The sequence below is a fragment of the Aulonocara sp. 'chitande type north' Nkhata Bay genome, linkage group LG1, assembly GCF_057382095.1.
Source record: "Aulonocara sp. 'chitande type north' Nkhata Bay isolate Kocher_YH1m ecotype deep benthic linkage group LG1, A_spYH_male_GT1.1, whole genome shotgun sequence".
In the NCBI taxonomy this organism is placed as follows: domain Eukaryota; kingdom Metazoa; phylum Chordata; class Actinopteri; order Cichliformes; family Cichlidae; genus Aulonocara; species Aulonocara sp. 'chitande type north' Nkhata Bay.
This window is the reverse complement of record NC_141344.1, coordinates 20,055,533-20,076,360: the sequence shown is the minus strand read 5'-3', so window position 1 is coordinate 20,076,360 and position 20,828 is coordinate 20,055,533. Positions and strand designations below refer to the sequence as shown.

The 20,828-nt window shown below is 36.4% G+C and overlaps 1 long non-coding RNA gene across 1 annotated transcript in view; it reads right to left on the bottom strand.

The window, feature by feature from the left end:
• Positions 1-13,738, bottom strand: part of LOC147338999 (uncharacterized) — a 46,970-nt gene extending 33,232 nt beyond the window's left edge. The window contains exons 1-2 of the long non-coding RNA XR_015128626.1: positions 13,498-13,738; positions 13,243-13,370 (exon numbers count right to left, since the gene is read on the bottom strand). This is a non-coding gene — a long non-coding RNA (uncharacterized LOC147338999). The remainder of the gene's footprint in view (positions 1-13,242; positions 13,371-13,497) is intronic.
• Positions 13,739-20,828: the final 7,090 nt, after the last annotated feature.

Genomic DNA, 20,828 nt, shown 5'->3' with positions numbered 1-20,828 from the left:
GCCGCCTCTCTGTATTTACACTTATTAGCTCAAATGTACCAAAATGTGGCAACAAGGTGTTTTTTTTCTCAGGCAGAATCTTATGTTGTAGAGTCATATTAACATCAGACAGATTTAGTGCCTCCCAACAACAAATATTCTTCTCTCTTTAGACAGTATTTGGCAGAGTAAGTTATTTAACTTGGATGCAGTGTAATTATTTATTTAATAAGTATATGCAGTTTAATACCATTTGACAGGCAGGTTGTTTAAGGTGAGGAGGTCACACTGACAAAGCAGAAGCCACCTGGGACAAAGCTGACCCTCAGTCAGAAAGATCACCAGCATAAACACTCAGAAACCTGCTGTGAATAATAAAACTTCAGGACAGAAACTTTTTCCTCACAGAGTTTATGAGACACAGAAAATACACAGAACACATTAGAGTTCTTAATTCACTTGCTTGTTTGATATTATACGTAAAAAAAAACAACAACAACGATAAAAACTGCAAAGTCAGACACAGCATGTACTTTCTGTAAAGGAGGGAGAAGATTCCTTTCAAATGAACACCTTTGATCTTCACTGGCGTGCAGTTTACTATCCTGTCATTGAAGATAATTGCAGGTAAAAATCTTTCAACTCGTGAAGTGTTTGACTGCTAAGAAAAACTTATTAACACAGTAATATTTCTGTTACTCGTCTAATGAATGCAGAGCTGTCAGGAGGATCTTTCAGTAAGAAAATCACAGATCAATGATTAGATGTTGCTTTTGGGAAAAAGGCTGGTTTGGTGAAAAGTAAATGTTGTGGAAAATAATGCAATACTAGTTATCTATTTCACTCTTTTCATATATGCTTGGGTACTGATATGATATTACATAAATTATTTCATTTTTCATTACTCATCACTCATGATACATTAACAATAACTACAGCTTTGTGTTGGCTATTAAAAAAAACTCACTGATCCCAGCTGCAAGTAACATCATCATCCTCATCCTCATTATTTCCACCTGACATTAGAGGCATTCTTGCCAAAGGAAAGCAATTCCATTGCATTATAGTGTGATGCATGTCTGCAGAAAGGTTAAAAAAATTGAAGGTTAAACATCATTAGCTTCTAAGAAGAGGTTAGACACCTCTGCTTAGTGAGCCAAGAATCTCAGCTAAGTTAGGCCAGAAACCAACGTGTATTTCTGTCTTTGAAAAAAAGAAAGACAGAACGAAAAACAAAAAGTACTAGCATTAGTGAAGTCGAATAGCTAGAACGCTAGTTATTAGTTATGTATTTGTTGTAATTTCTTTGACTTGAATTTAGGCCTTTATTTCACACGGTAATATTAGGGTTGATCTGAAATTCATACTGACCCAAACACACAGCCAGAATCATAAAAAACTATCTTTAGACTCCCACAACAGATGGTAGGACTCCTCTGGGATTACGTGAAGAGCCCGAGGACACTGACACAGCCTAAATCCACAGACAGACTGTGGCAGGTCCTCTTAGATCCTCAGAACAACCTGCCTGTGAAGTTCACTGTAGAAGTCTGTGCGAGAGTATCTGAGAAGTGGTGACAGAACAAATAGTCGGTCTCTGCAAAATACTGACTGAATATGATTTCTTTTATTTTCTGTTCTATTTTTTCTGTTACTGCATCTTATACAAATGATCAATACAAATAATCAATGGCATTTAATATAATTGACTTAAACATTATTCTGAATAAATTTCTGTTGTCTGGAGTGGATTACTGTTACTGACAGACAGAAGGACAGGTGAAACAAGGCAATGATACCAAGGTTTTTATCAGCTTATGATGCTACTTCTTTTCTTTGCTTCTTTTGTTTTTACAGATATCGTTGCCAAAGCTTAGCGTTAAAAGGCTGTGTGATGTGTCTCCAGCAGCTGAAAAATCCATCCCTAAACTTCGGTCTATTATACTCCCTCTGGCACAAACAGACCTCCACCTACGCTTTGCTTCATATCAACGTGCCTGACATTTTGCAGTGTTTGACTGACGCTTTATCTCTGCCGCAGACTTTGTCTGAAGGGATGGTGTCAAGATTATGCCAATTTCCCATCTTATGTCAGGACAGTGAGATGTGGAATAAATTCTAACTAAGGAACTAAATGAAAATAAAGTCTATTGTTTACCGACTGGAAAAAAGTTTGCGTACATTTACTGGCAGAGATTTAGATTTATGGAAGCACTTAAAAAACATCCACCGTAAGTAGAAAGCTTTTCCCCACTGCAAGCATTCATCAAATAATGATGCAAAAGTGATGGTTCTTTATTGTCTTGTTAAACTGAGATAAACATTACCAGTAATAAAGAAATTGGGGTTTCGCAGCTACAATATCAAACTGTGGGTATATTAAAGGTATTGGTGTCTAAGAGCACATTAAGATTCAAGCAGTCACTTCAGAATGCTTTGAATACCTTTGATCATCTGTTCACATATGAATACAAAATATTAGCAGATCTTGTGATGCCATAAACTTTGTGAGAGAGAAACACAGCATTCATTTTTGTTTTACTTTATTTTGATTTATCACTGCCAGTGTTACAACCATGTTTCCATGGGCTTTGGTATAAATCTGGTATAAATAGACAGTTGTTGCTTTGGATGTAGGCTGGGGCAGCTGTGGTTTAGGTAAATGGGATGGTTTGAAATCTGGCTCCACTAGTCTGCATGTATCCTTGGGCAAGATGCTGAATCCTGAGTTTCAGCTATTGAAGTGTGTGTATGAATGTTAGGCAAAACACTTAGGCGTAGAAAAATGTACTTTTATAAATGTATGTGAGTGAGACTTGTAGTAAGAAACTACTTTGAGTGATGAGATTGAGTAGAAAAGCGCTATATTAGTACAAATGGTTTACTACTTATTTCAGGTTACTTTCACACCTCTTACAGCATTAATTTTTATGAATGATTTTATGAAAACTGAGAAAAAGATCTGCATCTGAAACATGAAGTTATGAAGAGACTCTAATGTCTCAGTGCCTTTTCTTTTCTCTTATTCTGTTCCATTTAAAGATGCAATAGACATGTCCAGTCAAAACAATATTTTAAAAGCAAAGTTTTTTATGCCATGCAAATTAATTTAATGCACATATATTGTATATAATCAAAATGACCGTGAAATTATTTATTATTTTTGAAGGATTTCCTTATTTTGCGATTCCTCTGAGGGCATTTTTTTTAATGTAATGTCAGTGTAACTGGAAATCGAATATTTTTAATATGCACATTTAAAGAAACCCTAGCACTCAGACAGTAATATGCAATTTCGCCCAGTTATTGGTTTGAACATAGTATTCCTGAATTAGATACCCAATACAGCAGAAACATATCAAATAAATTAGAAATGGGAATGGCATGTAACAAAGTGTCCCTGTCTGACATGAACCTATCTAAAACTCCATCTCCATTGGATCTCCCATCTCAGCTTGGAGAAGATGTAAAAATGATTTGGTTGCAGGTTTTTTGTTTTTTTTGTTTTTAACAGAACACAGATGTGTTTTTCATGCTGCTCTCTCTTGTACTTAAGACGTTGTGAGGACTCAAAATGCTGGGGAAAATAAGTTATATTAAAAATTTGGACATTGACAATAAAAAATCTGGACCCACCCTATGTTCTAGGGCAGAGGTCGGTAACCTTTACTAACACCAGAGACATTTGCATTAGAAATTGTTTTATGAAGCCACAAAACATATTTTACCTTTACAATGAACATGACACAGCCCATTAACTATAATTTAGCCATTTAACATAACTAATAGTTGGAACTATTTGCTTACCACATGTCACCACTCTGCAGTGGGCAAATTGTGATTATTTGGTACTTTAATATTTCTTAACATTTAACATTTTATTTTTCTTGGAGCTGTTTTGTTGCATTTTTGAATTCATAACCCCAAAATATTGAAATATTGTTTTCTAACTATTTACTTATTTTTTTACAAACAACAACAAAAGAAAATACAAAAGAGTAGCTTTAAAGCTATTAAGCCCATTTTGTGTTTGTGCAAATGGATCACAATAAGTAAACATATAGTGGTAAGTAAGTAAGTAAATTTTTATTTATATGGCACATTTCTAGATAAAAAGATCACAAAGTGCTTCACAAAGTATAAAATAAAAACAGACAAAAGTTAACCAATCTCCCTTGGTTTTCAGCCTTGTATGCTGAAAAACAAGTAGGCCCTGATCACATGACCTCAGGGACCTCCTAGGGACATAGGGCTGTAAAAGTTCAATGATGTAGGCTGGTGCTTGTCCTTGAAGAGCTTTAAAGGTCAGAACCAATATCTTAAAATGGACTCTGAATTCAACGGGGAGCCAGTGCAGCTGTATAAGCAACGGTGTTACATGAGAGTACTCAGATGTTTTTGTTACAAGCCTTGCTGCAGCATTTTGGACAATCTGCAGACGCTTCAGGGAGTTTCTGTTTAGACATGTAAACAGTGAATTACAGTAGTCCAATCATGATGAAATGAATGCATGAATAACAATCTCCAGTTCAGTATAAGATACTATAGGGCTCAATTTAGACGTGAAGATTTGACGTGAACATCCAGAGTAAGAGCAGAATCAAAGGTTACCCTGAGGTTCCTGATAGACAATTTCACAAATGTTGAAAGAGGACCAAGAGCATTCATTATGTTAGGTACATGTCTGTCCAGAGCACATACAAGGACTTCAGTCTTTTCTTCATTAAGTTGGAGGAAGTTGTCAGCCATCCAACCTTTGATGGATTCTAAGCACTCGTTTAGAGTCTGCAGCTTAGAAACATCTTAAGATAAGATAAGATAGGATAAGATAGAACTTTATTAATCCCTCGGGTGGGTTCCTCTGGGAAATTCGATTTCCAAAAAGCACAGCACCGACAGAAGTTACAGTTACAGAATATATATATATATATATATATATATATATATATATATATATATATATATATATATATATATATATATATATATATGTATTAGGGGTGCAACGATATTCGTATCGATATTGAACCGTTCGATACAGTGCTTTCGGTTCGGTACGCATATGTATCGAACAATACAACATTTGTAATTTATTTTATCAATTTTCCTTCTGACGATGCTGTCTGTGTGGAGCGCTCAGTGAATCTGTGTTCGACTACTCCGCCTAGGCTGCACTGTCCAGCGCAGATCCACTGAGCGCTCAACACAGACAGCATAGTCAGAAGGAAGAGCACAGGGCAAGCTAGCGAGACAGAAGTTAAGCTCTCCTTTTAACATGGACCTCCCCCACCCTCATTCAGATCTGGCGTTTGGAATTATTTTGGTTTTCATGTGACGTATGACCCTGAAGGTAAGCGAGTCATGGACTAAAGTAAAACAGTATGTTGGATGTGCCATGCAATGCTCAATTACATTGGTGTGAACTAGTGTGTTAGCGCAGTTAGCTCGTTAACGTGTTGGCCGTCTAGCCCCATGCACAGAGCGATCGGCGGTAGCTCGTTAACGGAGATTTGCCGTGTTGTGGCGTTAAGGTCATTTCAACGAGATTAACCTGAAAGCACTAGTGGGAACACGACGAATATGACTGCACATTTACGCCGACATCATCCTAGTGCAAAGACAAGTGGAAGCAGACAAAAAACAACAAGCATGCTACTAACTTTAACCGAGTCATTTAGACAGCTGTTAGCACATGATTCTCCTTATGCTGCTGAGAATATAGCCCAGAAGAAGCGGATAGTATAGCTTTTATTTTGGAAAGAGCCATTTCTCTGTAATAAACTCTCTTTTCCAAAGATGAGTGATTCCTCAATCAGATACAGGGCTTGCAATATCGCTAGCCCGACGTCCCGGAGCTAGCGATTTTTTCAGTCGGGCTACCAAAATCTATCTCTGCCCTGCCCGTCGGGCTATTGTAGGAAAAATATATGTCAATGCTTTTGCATTCTTTCAGAAATGTAGCTGGGTAATTATGTCATTGGCATCGGTGAGCCACTGTCAATATGTGACATATTGAAGTCGCGTTTGAATTTGCGCTCGTTTTTTTGCTTTCACTTTGCAATCGTGCGAACTGTGTATAGAGAGCGACAGCACTGATCTGTGAGTGATGATAATTTGTGCACCAATTCCTCTGACATCGTCTTATTAATCGTTAGCTTACTATGCAAACATGACAAGTGAAATCTCCCGCAGCAAGCTTAAACATGTGAGAGGTTGATCGCGCAGAGAATCGCTGAGCTTATGTGAGTGAGTGTGTAAAAGCATTTCAGTTCTGCTGAGCCAAATAAGACAGGTCAGGGTGAAGAAGTGACAGCCAAAGAAAAGCTTACCACAAAACGGAGAAGTTATGACAAATCAGACTATAAGGCAAAAAGAAAGTGCAGCTTTATGGTTTCATGGACAAAAGAATTTCTGTGGCTGCAATATGATGAGCTAAATAACCAGGGCTGCACATAAGTGGTCCGCAGGTGCGCATTCGCTGTCAAAATAAAAAACACGCACAAGGGTTAGGGTTAAATTTAAAAACTGTACTTTTGAGTTAAAATATATATTTATAATTTTAATAAATGACAAATTAAAAATGCATGAACATTTTTTTGTATCGAAAAAATATCGAACCGTGACACCAAAGTATCGAACCGAACCGAACCGTGAATTTTGTGTATCGTTGCACCCCTAATATATATATATATATATATATATATATATATATATATATATATATATATATATATATATATATATATATATATATATACACACACACACACATACACAAACATATATAAATACAGAGACTAATATAAATAAAATGTACGAAGGGGATAAATAGAATAAATAGGAATAAATAGGAATAAGGTTTAAAATTCAGGAATTCAGGTTTAAAAGAAATATATAACTGGATGTCAGGTCATGAACAATAAAACAAACAAAATCAAGTTTTAATTAAATTTTGATTAAAAGTGCAGCCACAGATAAAGAATACCAATGAAATGAAAGGAAAAAAACTGTCTCTCATTGTTAATTTGGAGATTCAGAATATGAGGGAAATATCTGTATGCAAATCCTTAGAACAGGTTTAAAACCTCTAGGTCCTGTAACTCACAGAGTGAAGGTGACCATACCTTCAGTAAATATACTACTACTATACTACTAATGTATCTTATTTGAAGGGGGTCCAGTGAGAAGATGTGACTGAATTTTCAAGGAAGGAACCAAAACCCTGATGTGTACCTCCATTTTTTTTTGTAAATTCATATCCTAGAATTCTCTTCCAAGCTGGAAAAGTGGTACGGACGGCATGGTGTTCGGAAAGATGTGCTTCACCTGTAAGTTTTTGCTGAATGTGTGCTGGCTGCCATCATTTAAATGACAGTCTCGCAAAGCACTATAGCAGACGTTGCAGGTGGAGGAGGCATTCGGCTCTCAGCTCAATATTCCTTGAAAAACACAGAATTGTGCCGAATAATTATAATTTTGTTTAGATTTATGTCACAATCGTCACTTAGAACCATTTCAGGTGCATCATTTCTATTTATGACTGTTTTTGTATATAACTCTAGCTGTGTATGTCACACTGGTTTAGATTTGTTTTAGATATACGTTACCAAACTTCCAGGATATTCCTGCAAACACTTTGGTATACCAGGTAAACACTTCCCATCCAAAGGTAACAGGATTGGTTTTTCTGTGGCATTTGATGCTAACCTTTCTGAATTAGCCCTAAGATCAGTGTCATGTGATTATATGGTCTTGAGTTCATCTCATCTGTTGTATGTTTTGCTTTTTAGAAACACGCTGTGCTTCCTGGATCTGAACTGAATCAAATCATGCCTGAAAAATTTCCTAAAGAACAGGCTATGATGTTCCTTTGACTATAATAAGAAGCTGGCTCATCTCCTTGGATTTTCTTCCTGACCTTGATCCTGTCTGAAGGATCTTTGTTTAGTTTCTTTTAAACTTTACTAAGATTTGGAAAACAAAGATACTTTTTTTGCTGGGTAATTTTTTAGTAGATACAGTCTCTTAGAAGATTATATAATTGCCAACAAAATTAATGTGAAAATAATCATGCTGCACTTAGTTTCCAGCCAGAATCTGGATCAGTCTGGAGAATCCAAAATAGAGAGAAATATTAAATAGAAAAATTAAATATTCCATGTCAAATATATATATATTCTATACGTTCTTAGGACTTGGTGCCCAATCTTATAGTGTTGATCTGATGATGATCACTCCCCCCTTGCCATTGCATTTATGTTGTACCTCAGTAATCTCTAGTTGTAATAGCAACTACCAAGACAGGTGTTGCAGGTAATATTTATTAAGTGAGTTTCAGAATAATTGTGTGAAAGTTAGATGCTTAAATTCTTAGAACCTGGGTAAAATAGTGGAAAATGAAACACTGAATTCCAGGTCTGATCTGTAAATATAAAGACATCTGGTATCTTTAATTAAAAAGGCAAAAAAAAGTTAGAGTTATAAAAGTTATAAAAATATCTATCTGGCCAGTGTCTAATATCAATGTCAGTAAAGTGTGTGTGTGTGTGTGTGTGTGTGTGTGTGTGTGTGTGTGTGTGTGTGTGTGTGTGTGTGTGTGTGTGTGTTATTGGGTTTCACCATGGATACAGCAGATATTGTTCCAGTGGCTGTGAATCATTCTGTCAGACTAAATGAGCTGTCTGATAATTAGGGTTACTACATCAGCATGCAGTCATTGTTCAGACAGCTCCATCTCTCAGCTTTCTGTCTCGTTCCCATTCCACTCTCCTTCCACATTCACACAAGTTGTTAATTAAATTTCTTTATTTAGGTTGCCCATTGTTTCACTAATACGAATTTCAGGGTTTGATAAGGTATCGTGTGCCGACCAATTCATGACCAATCTCATGTCCACTGACGACAGCAAGTTTAACTACCCCCAAGTCTAAGAAAAGAAGTCAACAGCATCAACAGCAGACGTGCACAGCAGAATGAGCCAAGTGGCAATTGCAAATACATCACTTTTGTGGTGCCTTTATAAGAAGTCTAACAATAGTACAAAGGCCAGTTTCCATCACTTTCAAACAGCGATCCTAACCATGCTCGTTCATGGCCACGAAACCTTGGCCTTAATGAAACAAGATCCTTCAGTGTTTCAGAAACGGCTGCAGATTGGGGGGAAATCTACTACACTGATTTCTGTGGAGCCAACAGTCTGCTTATTGGTATGTCAAATGAAACACACCAAAGAAAACATGGACCAATTAGATCAGGGATGACTTGAAGTGCCGATAATTCGATCTCAGCACACTAGAACTAATACCATTAATAGAAAGGCTTGGAAGACTGGGAGCCACAGTGGTGTCCTAACTATGTGGTCAACCACCTGGACCAGTTGCTTGCTAGAGCTGTGGCAGAGAAGAAGACACAGTATTGTAGCATTAAAATATGATGTATGACATGTGTATAAAGGAAAAAAATATGCCATTGGTTTCAGAGGTTGGAAGTAAGTAGAAAAAAAAATACTTTGTTACTCTACTTAAGTACAGTTTTCAATTATCTGTACTTTACTTGAGTAGGTTTTGTTTCTGACTACTTTTTACTTTTACTCTCTACATTTTTAAACAAATATCTTTACTCTCTACTCCTTAAATTCAAATTCAAAACAGGCTCTTTACTTTTTCTTTAATGCATTTGAGAGAAGTTATTATTTCACCTCCAAACATCAAACCAATTTGAGCCTAAACAGGAACACATGAAAGGCAGTCCTGTACCCCCAGTAATCACCAGACGATGTCGCATAAAAAGAGACGACGTGTACCAAAGTCTATCAGTGCAAAGAACATCAGCAAACACACAAACGGTTTGTGTGCAGTTTGTCACATGGTGTGTTGGTCAGACACGGCTCATGCTCAGAATTAGGTTACATGACATGTAACAGTGACTTTAGCTGATGATGCTGAGATCCATTGACTGACTTCCAACTATCTAGAAAAAGCATAAACAGTGTACTGTCAGTGTAGAGGATGGAAAGCATACAGGACAACTCACGAAACATCTGCCCGCATCTGGTTTAATTAAGTTGTGGTTCAGCTTGAAGATATGCAAGGCTTATTTGAGAGTTTAAAAATGTGTTAGGTAGGATGTAGAATTATTGTAGAGACACTGACACTGCCCTGCATGCAATAAAGGCCTGAGTGTGTCATGAACTTTGGAGTAGATTTCTAGGAGGCCCTCCCCCACTTTGAACTGTGAAAGTAAGACAAAGAGAAGTTAATGTCGAGTGGAAATTCCCCAGTGGAGACCTGGGTGGGGGTCTCAGTGTTTGTAATATGCTAACTCTGTTTTCTCTGTTGTGCAGAGGAATTTGGTGTAGCTTAGGTGAGGAGATTACTTTTATGACCGGCAGGAAGTCACGTACGCAGAGACACACACACACACACACACACACACACACACACACACACACACACACACAGTGCTTAAACTGTTACACTCACACATCCACACGCACACTCACTCACGTGCACTCACACATACACACAGGTACGCACATACATTCACTCACGTGCACTCACATAGACATACAGGTACGCGCACACACAGGCACTCACGTGCTCGTGCATACACACAGACACAGAGTTTGCAGCACACCATGGGAGTTTTATGATGTGGTCACTTCTATAAAGCTGGCTGTAACAAACAAAGGAGTGGAAAATCTGCAGAGGGACACCAGCCTGGCACATCTCCCCTTCTAGAAGATGCATGCTTAAATGAAGATGAATAAAGATGAATAAAGGTTTTGTGAAAATGACTACTGAGCTCCGGTGGCGTCTCTGGATGCCCGAGGAATAAAAAGAACCGGGGTGAAACTGATTTCGTAACAGTCAGCTGGGGTCAGCTGATCAGAGCTGACACACTAAAAAAATCTACTGGAGCTCTTAATAGAAATGATTTTGACTTATGATTCTTTTCCCCACACTGAGCCATTACAGCCAATCTAACCCCCCTGCTGAATCCAATTTAACCCCTGACTGTACTGACTGACTGTTTAGAGGCAAAGTCACCCTCTACAATGTAGGCAACAGAAAATAATTCTCCTTCTTTTTCTTCAGATTCAAGCTGAGTATAACTGAATTTTTTTTAAAAGTTAGACTAAAGTTGTATTCCCATCTAGTCAGATTATTTTATCATTATGTTAATATTGCACAAGGTTCAGTTAGCTTTGAACAAAAATAGAAAGATCCTCCAAAGAATTTGTACTTCTACTTAAGTACAGAATGTCTGTACTTCTGTACTTTTGTCAACTCTGATTGGTTTGATTCTTATAGGTGCTTCTCTTCAGACAGATGGAAAATTTAAAAGATTTTATTTCAGTATGCTGAAGTTGTAGCACAGATGGCTTCATAAATAACAAGTATTATAGAAATGCAGCATTCTCCTTTTTTAAAACGTGTCTTTTTTTTAAATTATGCCTCAGACAATCAGTAATATAAAAATAACTACAGCCTGTATAATCACCAGTGACTTCTCAGACCACACCTATTAATGACCAAACAATTAGACCTTATGCTCCCCTTCTGGCGCTCTTTCACTCAACACTCTGCTGTGAGAGCATGCTTCCAGCATATTTTGATCTCAGTTTTACACCTACAAGTTTCGTGACAGACAGACACAAACAAACTTATAAACACCTACCAAAGTACTCAAAACCATCGTACACCGTACACAAACACACACAAGGTTAAAACAATACCAGCGCCGTTGCCGTGCCTGGTAAATATTTGCAAGGAGTGCTTGGATAAGTGGGGGCATATAATTTGATTTGTGGGTTATGAAATTGTTGCATAGTAATTGACTGAAATTGCATCTCAAGTGGATGTTTTGCTAGAAGCAACATCTTAGCCTTCGTATATCCATTTACAAACAACTCATCTCTCACTTGTCCTTCCATAAGTAAGAGGAATTAAGTTAATCCCCTTTCAAAACACTCAAATAGCAAGGATACAAACATTTTCATAAAACCTTACTAGACACAGAAAACACAATGAAAGCTGGAAGCAAAATGGTCTACATATTTTCTTTCTACAAGCAAATAATGCTCTCTCAATGACATAGACAAATACATGACTGTGGACCGTGTAGGAAAACCAGAGAACATCCACACGAGCACGGGGAGTATATGCAAAATCCGCACAGAAAGGATCAAGCCAACCGCCGGGTGATCGTGCTAACAGCTGCATCCATGTGCCTCCCTCCAGCGAGTGCCATTAGGAGTGAATTGCATTGATGTTAAACTTACATTATCTGTTGTTTAGTCCAGTGGTCTAAGAAATAAGAGGCCTTGTCTCCTTCACTTTATTACCCAGCTCCGCTATACTTTGCTCGCTAGCTTAAGTTCCCTTTCAATCTAATCAGCAAGGTAAACCAGCAGATTTATTCGTTTAATCTCATATTCATTTTTCCTGCTACTGCTATGATAAATCACAGGTGCTGGGTGAGTGGAAATGACAGTAAATGGAGGGAATGAAAGAGAGTTGTCAAGTCTGTGACACATGGGGATGCAGCAGTCAGAAACACATTTCTCTCTGTGCCAGCATGTCCATATTGAAGCCTCCACTTGACAGAAGTGATGCTGCAAACATCCATATTTATCAGCACCACTGCTGCCATGTTAATGATTCATAGATGGAGTCATTGTTAGAATATCAGCCCATATAAGACATTTGTGAGCACTTTGAGTGCTCAAACAAGTAGAAAGGCGCTATAAGCACCAGTCCATTTTAGATTGTTTTTTGTTTAGCTTTTCAATCATTTTATTTTATTTTATTATTTTTAATTAGATTTAGTGACTTAGTAAGCTGACCAAGACATGACTGATTGTAAGCCGTAATTATAAATAGTTAAATTTTCCAAAATCATAAAATCACATCAAATTTGGTCTAGATTTTTTAAAGTTTTATTTCATACATCACTTTATATCTTTTGATAAAGTCAAATTTCTGATCCTTTAGCATTTATGTATGCATAATTATGTTATGTTTTCTCTTATTTTTTGTTTTGTTTTTTATCATTAGTAGCAGTAACTAGTGTTTCTGTTGTGTTTCCCTTGGGCTTGTTTGTGTCTTGGCTTCTCTCTGTTCTCTTATTAAGTGTTAAGACTCATGCTGTTCATCTCCTTTTGGCTCCTTAGTCTTTTAGTTTGAAGGTTAGTGTTCCTGTGATGTCATGTAATAGTTTTGCTTCCTGTCTGCCATTCCCCACTACCCTGGTTGTTTTTACCTGTAGGTGAAAGGAGCTTGCAAAGAAAAGCGTCTGGACTTCTTTAAGTTACTTGAAGACGTTTCACCTCTCATCCGAGAAGCTTCTTCAGTTCTAAGGTCAAATGGTGGAGAGTCCCAGATATAAACCTAGTGGGAGAAAAACCTAGAGGTGAAACGTCTTCAAGTAACTTAAAGAAGTCCAGACGCTTTTCTTTGCAAGCTCCTTTGACTACGATGACCTGAATGACTGAGAACGTTCACAGACATATCTTACCTGTAGGTGATTGCGTGCCTCTGTTTTTCAGTTCCCTCCTGTGTCCAGTCCTTAATCAGCCCTTAATATATACATAAGGTCCTGTCTTTACTTGTTGTGTTGTACTGTTTATGGTTCTTACTTTGTTTCTCTGTGTTTTCTTCTTTATTTGTCCCAATAGTTTATGAATTTTACCCTTTTTGGATCATTTGTTGTTTAAACATAGAAATCAGCTTTTATAAAGAGCTTGATTTTTGTTAACTGTTCTGCTTAACTGTCCACATGGTTACATTGTGACACTGCTACTCATTTATCAGATCCCAAAATTTTATTCAGATGAATTTAATAAATTCATGTATATTAGAGGTAACAAGGACCAACCAGAACTAAAATTCTAGACTGACAATTAACACCTTTGCTAAGATTTATTGTCATTTATTGTACTGCCATAAAATACAGCTTCAACCCTGTCTTCCCCGTGTCTTGGAGAACCCAGAGAGAACACAAGCACAGGGAGACCCAGCCAACTCAACTCATATTATACTGCTCAAAAACCAAAAAAAAAAACAAACCCAAGGGAAGACTTGAATAACACATCTGATCTTTACAAATAAAACATTCAAGTTAAAAGTCTTTACTTACATAACTTGTGTAATTAACAGTCAGTGTAAGCCAAAATCATCAAATCTTTAAAGATTTGAGTCAAAATTTTGCCAGAAATCAAATAAAAGTGCTCTTTTAAATTCCTTTATAAATTTTATACACCCCAAAAAAGTCATGCAGCTTACCATCTGATTAGGCAAATTAGTTTCCAAAGCTTGAGGGCTGAATAATACTGTGAAACTTTTATTATTTTACACGATGCTCCAGTAATGGAGCACTGCCTGAACTAAATCCTGATCTGATCATTAATTCTACTATATTTTCGTCTTCCTCAGAAACACTTGGTCACTGCCATTATTCATTATTTTTCACGGAAATCTGAAAAATTCTTTTAAATTGTGATTTAAGTTTTAACCAGTTTAAGTCATTTCTGCTGTTAACAAGCTATTCTTAAGCCTGCAGGTTCTTAAGCCTGTAGGTTTTTATGTCACGCCATTTATGCCATTTGTCAGCTTATTGGAACAGGACAGGCAGGAAAAATAAACAAATATAGGAAGTACAAATAAAATCAAATCTGAAATATACTCAATAAAATTATAAATGGTTTAACAGGAACACAAAATTTTACAAAATGTAAATAGAGAAAGATATAGACAAGGATGTAGAGTATGTCGATAATTTCTCCACGAAAATAAGAGTCACTGAATGATTTACGCATTTGCCTAACAAGCGATCAATCCTGGGAGGAGGTCGTATCAGGGAAGGCATAACAATGTGCCAAATCAAACATGCAGCACTACCTGCTGTGGTGACCACATTTTGAATAAGGGAGCGACTGAAAGTATTCTTAATTCCTATGAATTAAGAACATCAGTGTACACAGAAATCCTTGTGTTACCTATGGGCTTACCTATGTGCTCAAATGTGGTCTGTGATTCACCGTCTCATAAGGTAAGGCACAGAGTCCTTGTACCTGTGGTTTTTATGCAGCCTGACAGTCAAAGATAGTGGTAATATAACAGTAGAGAACGGAAGCATGGCAGTAAAAGAAATGAATAAATGAAATCGAATGTCATTTATCAAGCAACAAGGTAGATTGTAGTTTCACACCAGCAAGCTGTAGTGCACAATTTGTGCTGTTCTAGTGTTCATTTTATTCTGTTTTCAGCTATAAAATATGCTGTGTTTGTGATGTTTGGATAATAGATACCCATCTTTTCCTGTTCTTCCATTTAGTTACACCGAGAGAGAAACCGAGAGCACAGGGCACCAATATGTGAATGGTAAACAAGCTTCATATGAGGATGAAATCCTGGGGGATTCTATGGAAAGTAACTGCCTCTACTTAGATAAACAGCAGTGAATCCAGAACAGGAGGGAATGTAGACTGAGGGGGAGGGAAGCAAGCATGGGGAGAGATGTAAGCTCTCCAAGTCCAGTGCTCCATTATTCAACAATGATAGTTGTCACATGTAAAACGGCCGGTTAAAGAGCTAAACAACAGATCATTGAAGATTTTCAATGTGCAAAAATTGGCTGTTATGATGAGCCAATTCATTTCATTTCATTCATTTCATTTATTTATTCATTTTCAGGCACAACAAATACCTATATTGAACATAAAATACACAAAACAAAAAACAAAAATTGCCTGAAAAAGGAGTGGGACGAAGAAAACTTATTAAATCCCACCCCTATACTCACTCATCAACAAAAAAAACAAACTTCCCGCAGCTACGCCCATCATTGCATACAGACCCATCAACAGCTCCGGGCACATACAAGCATCTAAGCGGCAGCTCGCAACCAACAATTAGAGCCTTCATAACTGAATACAGAATATATAAATTATAAATTGCATTACCACAGGTAACAGGCAGTAATAACTACAAGTAACAAACACACATACATATACATACATATATATCTACACACACAAGTACATATATGTACATACATACGCACACTTTATTTATTTATTTTTTATTTTGGAATCCATACCAGCAATGGTAAGAGGACAGACATTACAGAGCACACTAAAACCCATCATTGAGTATACTGTGACCAGACCAACTGTTTGTAGAGAAATTTAAATCTATGAATATTTTTGCATTATTTCAATTGTAAACTCAGACTGTTCCAGATTTTCACACCACATACAGACACGCAAAAGCCTTTACGGGTTGTTCGAGTTCTGGGTAATTTGAATTCTCCAAAGCCTCTCACATTATAAACCTTTTCTCGAATTTCAAATCTAGTTTGTAAATTTGCCGGTAAAAGTTTAGTAAAAGCTTTATAAAAAATTATGGATGTATTGTAATTAACCAGATCCTGGAATTTAAGTAACTTTGCCTGAAGAAAGAATTTGTGAGTATGATCTAGATAACCAGCCTTGTGAATAATACGCAGTGCTCGTTTCTGTACTGTGACTAATGGATTAGTTGTATTTTTATATGTATTTCCCCACACTTCCACACAATATGTAAGATATGGAAGAACCAGGGTACAGTACAGAGTACGAAGTGCATCTTTATCAAGGAATTGTTTCACTTTGTTCAAAACTGCGAGGCTTCTAGAAATTTTGGTTTTTATGTGTCTGACGTGGGGTTTCCATGAAATTTTGTTATCAATTATAACTCCCAAAAATTTGTTTTCACTCACATTATCAATTGGTACACCTTCAATGATAATTGGTAATTCTATATTATATTTTAAATTACCAAAAAACATTGCTTTAGTTTTATTTATATTTAATGATAATTTATTTATGTCCATCCATTTTTTTATTAATTGTAGCTCCCTGTTTACGGTCATTACAAGATCAGTATAATCATCGCTACTGAAAAATATGTTGGTGTCATCTGCGAACAGTATGAGTTTAAGTACTTGAGAAACATCAAAAATATCATTTATGTATACATTGAAAAGTTTTGGTCCCAACACTGACCCTTGGGGAACACCACATGTAATACCAAGTTTCTCTGAATGGTAATGCCCTATGCTAACATATTGTTCCCGACCCGTTAGGTAACTTTTTAACCAGTTACCAGCTTTCCCTCGAATACCATATCTTTCCAATTTATCCAGTAAAATTGAGTGATTGATTGTGTCGAAGGCCTTTTTGAGATCAACAAAAATACCAACTGCATATTTATTTTTATCCAGTGTATCAGTAATTTCTTCTACTGCCTCAATTATCGCCATTGAAGTGGTTCTTTGCGTTCTGAAACCATACTGAAACCATTTATTATTTGATGTTTTTCAAGGAATTTTTCTAATCTTGAATTAAAAAGTTTTTCTAGAACTTTTGAGAATTGAGGCAGTAGAGAAATAGGCCTATAATTGGTAAAACTGTGTTTGTCATTACTTTTATATAGTGGTATTACTTTCGCAATTTTCATTTTTTTTGGAAAACAACCGGACTGAAATGATAAATTACAGATATATGTTAAGGGACTAGCAATATTCAGAATAACCTGTTTAACTACAGACATATTTATGTCATGATAATCCATTGAAGACTTACTTTTACATTTTAATGTGATATTTATTACTTCTTGCTCATTTGTAGCTGAGAGGAACAGTGAAAAGGGATTTGATTTTATATTACTGATATTTTCATTTTTATGACACGGGATGTCCGCTGCTAGTTCAGGGCCAACATTTATGAAGAATTTATTGAACCCATCGACAATATTACTCATGTTGTGATTTTCACCATTTGCATCAGTAAAATATTCAGGATATGATGTTCCAGAAGATCCTTGTTTAATTAAGTTGTTTAACACATCCCAAGTTCCTTTTATATTGTTTTTATTTTCATATAATCTTCTTCTATAATAAAGTTGTTTGCTCGTTCTTATAATATCAGTCAATTTATTTCTATATGCTTTATATCTTTGTTCCACTTCTTTTGTTTTTACTTTGATAAACTGTTTATACAGATTGTTTTTCTTTTTGCAAGCATTAATAATTCCTTTTGTGAGCCAAGGACTTTTTATCTTTTTTTTCTTTGTCATGTGTTCGTTTACAGGACAATGTTTATTGTACCACATAGTAAAAATATCTAGAAAATTATCATAAGCCTTGTCCACATCTGACTCTTCATACACCGAACTCCAATCTTGTTGTGCTAAATCGAAATTGAAGGCATGAATTGCTTCTTCATTTATTGTTCGCTTTGCTATCATGATCTTGGTATCTATTTTTTTTAAATCACAGTCACACAAAGTAAAAACTGGTAAGTGGTCAGTTATATCACAGACAAGCAGACCACTATTAATTTGGAAATCCATGACATTAGTAAAAATATTGTCAATAATAGTGGCGCTATGTGATGTTATTCTGCTTGGCTTTGTTATTGTTGGATATAGTGATAAGCTGTACATTGTGTCAGTAAAGTCATCAATGGCTTTTAACCTTGTTGGATTTAGCAAATCAATGTTAAAATCACCACAGATAAATAGTAATTTTTGGTTCACCGAAGCAAACGTTTTTTCTATCCATTCATTAAAAGTGTCAATACTTGAACTGGGTGTCCGATATATGCAACTTATTATAACATTTCTCTTTTTTTCATTCATAATCTCAATAGTCAAACATTCCAAAATTCCATCAATAGCCATAGACATAGTTGTTACAACATTATATTTTATAGAGTTATGAACATATATAGCAACCCCGCCGCCCGCCTTATTTAATCTATTCATGTATTTTAAATCATATCCATTCAAACAAAAATCTATTCCTTTATCGACATTGAACCAAGTTTCAGTGATGGCTATAATACTAAAGGGGCGAGAAAATTGTTGCAAATAGTCCTTAATGAAATCAAAATTAGAGTACATACTTCTGCTGTTAAAGTGAATTAATGAGAGCTTCCCGTCTTGGTTAATTTCTTTTTCATATTGTTCCTGAGTGAAATAATTACAATTTTTAACAAAAGAAGAGAGAAAGTTACTTTCAGAATCTATTTCTGGATCTATTATATTATGAGCTGCCTGTTGTCTCAATTACAACTTTTTTTTTAAGATCTTATTTTTTATTCAATAAAGCTGCATTGTCAGACGGCACCATTTGTTAGTCTTGACAACAGATCATAATAATAAAGCAAAAACATTTGTGCATGTGAGCCCGACGGTGGCTGTCTTGTGCTGAAGACGATTGTGGCAGATGAGCATTGTTCTGCTCATTCATAGGCTTTTAAATGCATCCTTGTTTTCCTCAATAAGATTTCATCTGTGGCACCTATCAACTGATGTTGCCTAACCTCTTGTTAAGCTTGATAGAAGTCAGTCTACAAATTACAGTCTGTACAATAATTCTGTTTTCTTTTTCTTCCAGCTGCCTCCTTTAGGGTTCGCCACAGTGGATCATCTGCCTCCATCTTACCCCATCACCTGATCCTCCTTCATCACACCAGCCCTCTGCAGGTCCTCTTTCACTAAATCCATGAATCTTATTTGAGATTTTCCACTTTTCCTTCTGGCAGGCAGCTTCATATTCAGCATACTTTTTCCAATATATCCACTACCCCTCCTCTGCACATGTCTAACTGTCTCCAAACTGCTGAGCCTGAGCTGTGTCTCTGATATATTCATTTCTAATCTGATCTGACCATCTTCAACTCTGCCAGCTTCATATTCAGCCCTGGTCTCTTTATATGGTTCAAAATACAAGATAAATATAAGCTATATGATGATTCTGTGTCTGCAGCTCTATGTGTGAGGGTCTGCTTTCTGCATAATGGCAGGGCCAACAATGCCAAAAACATGACTAGTATTAGTATAATAATTAGTACATGCACTTATAAGCATGCTGTATCTGTATACATAAAAATACATAATGAGCTTTTCTCATTATACTTACAGTGTTGATTTTATTACATTAATTGTAGTAATGGACTGGCTATAATTGGATTATATGGTCTACTAAATGTATTACACTGTCAGTGTAGCCAATCCTCCTGCATCACTCCAGAAATGGCAGTGCCAAGCAGCTGAAGGATCCACCAGCACCACTTTGATTGAAAAGGCTCTTCTGGATAGAAACCTTGTAAGATATATCCTAAGGACACAATCTACCCCAATTTTTTTCACTAGCAGCACCATGAGGTTGAGGTTTTAATTTGTAAAAATGCTTCGATATGTAACCAAAATTATACAAAATAACAAATAGGCCTCCAATTTCGGATCCAGCTCGAAGCAATTCTCAGCCAAAATGCATTCTCAAAGAGCCAATCTTCCTCTTTTTCTCCCCCCCCCCCAATTATTCCTTCAGCCGAAGTTGCTTTTCTTTAATTTATCCATGTACTATTTTGTGTTTTGCTGGCATTCTTTATAATAAATCAAAACCACTGATGTTTCCAAGACCTTGAATGTGACGTGAGCCATACAAAACTCCACCGTACATCAGTATCTGCTCTACTATTTTGTTTTTCCAAAGACCTGAATTCATAAGTAACTTCATCAAAAACCAGCATTTTAAAATGAAGAGTGTTTGGCGCTGGATGCCGGATGCCCAGAGACCTTTTTTTAAAAACCACTTGTGTTATGAATGCTGAATGTCGGCATATCTGGCTGCTAATAAGCTGCATTTTCTGAGGTAAGTACAACTGCAGGAGGAGGAGAAAAATGCTGCCATAACTGTAATTGCCAGGATTTTCAGGCACATTTTCCCCCAGTTGGCTCATTGTTATTCAACCCATGTTACTCAGCATCAAAGGTTTGACGCACAAATGGATGACGTCA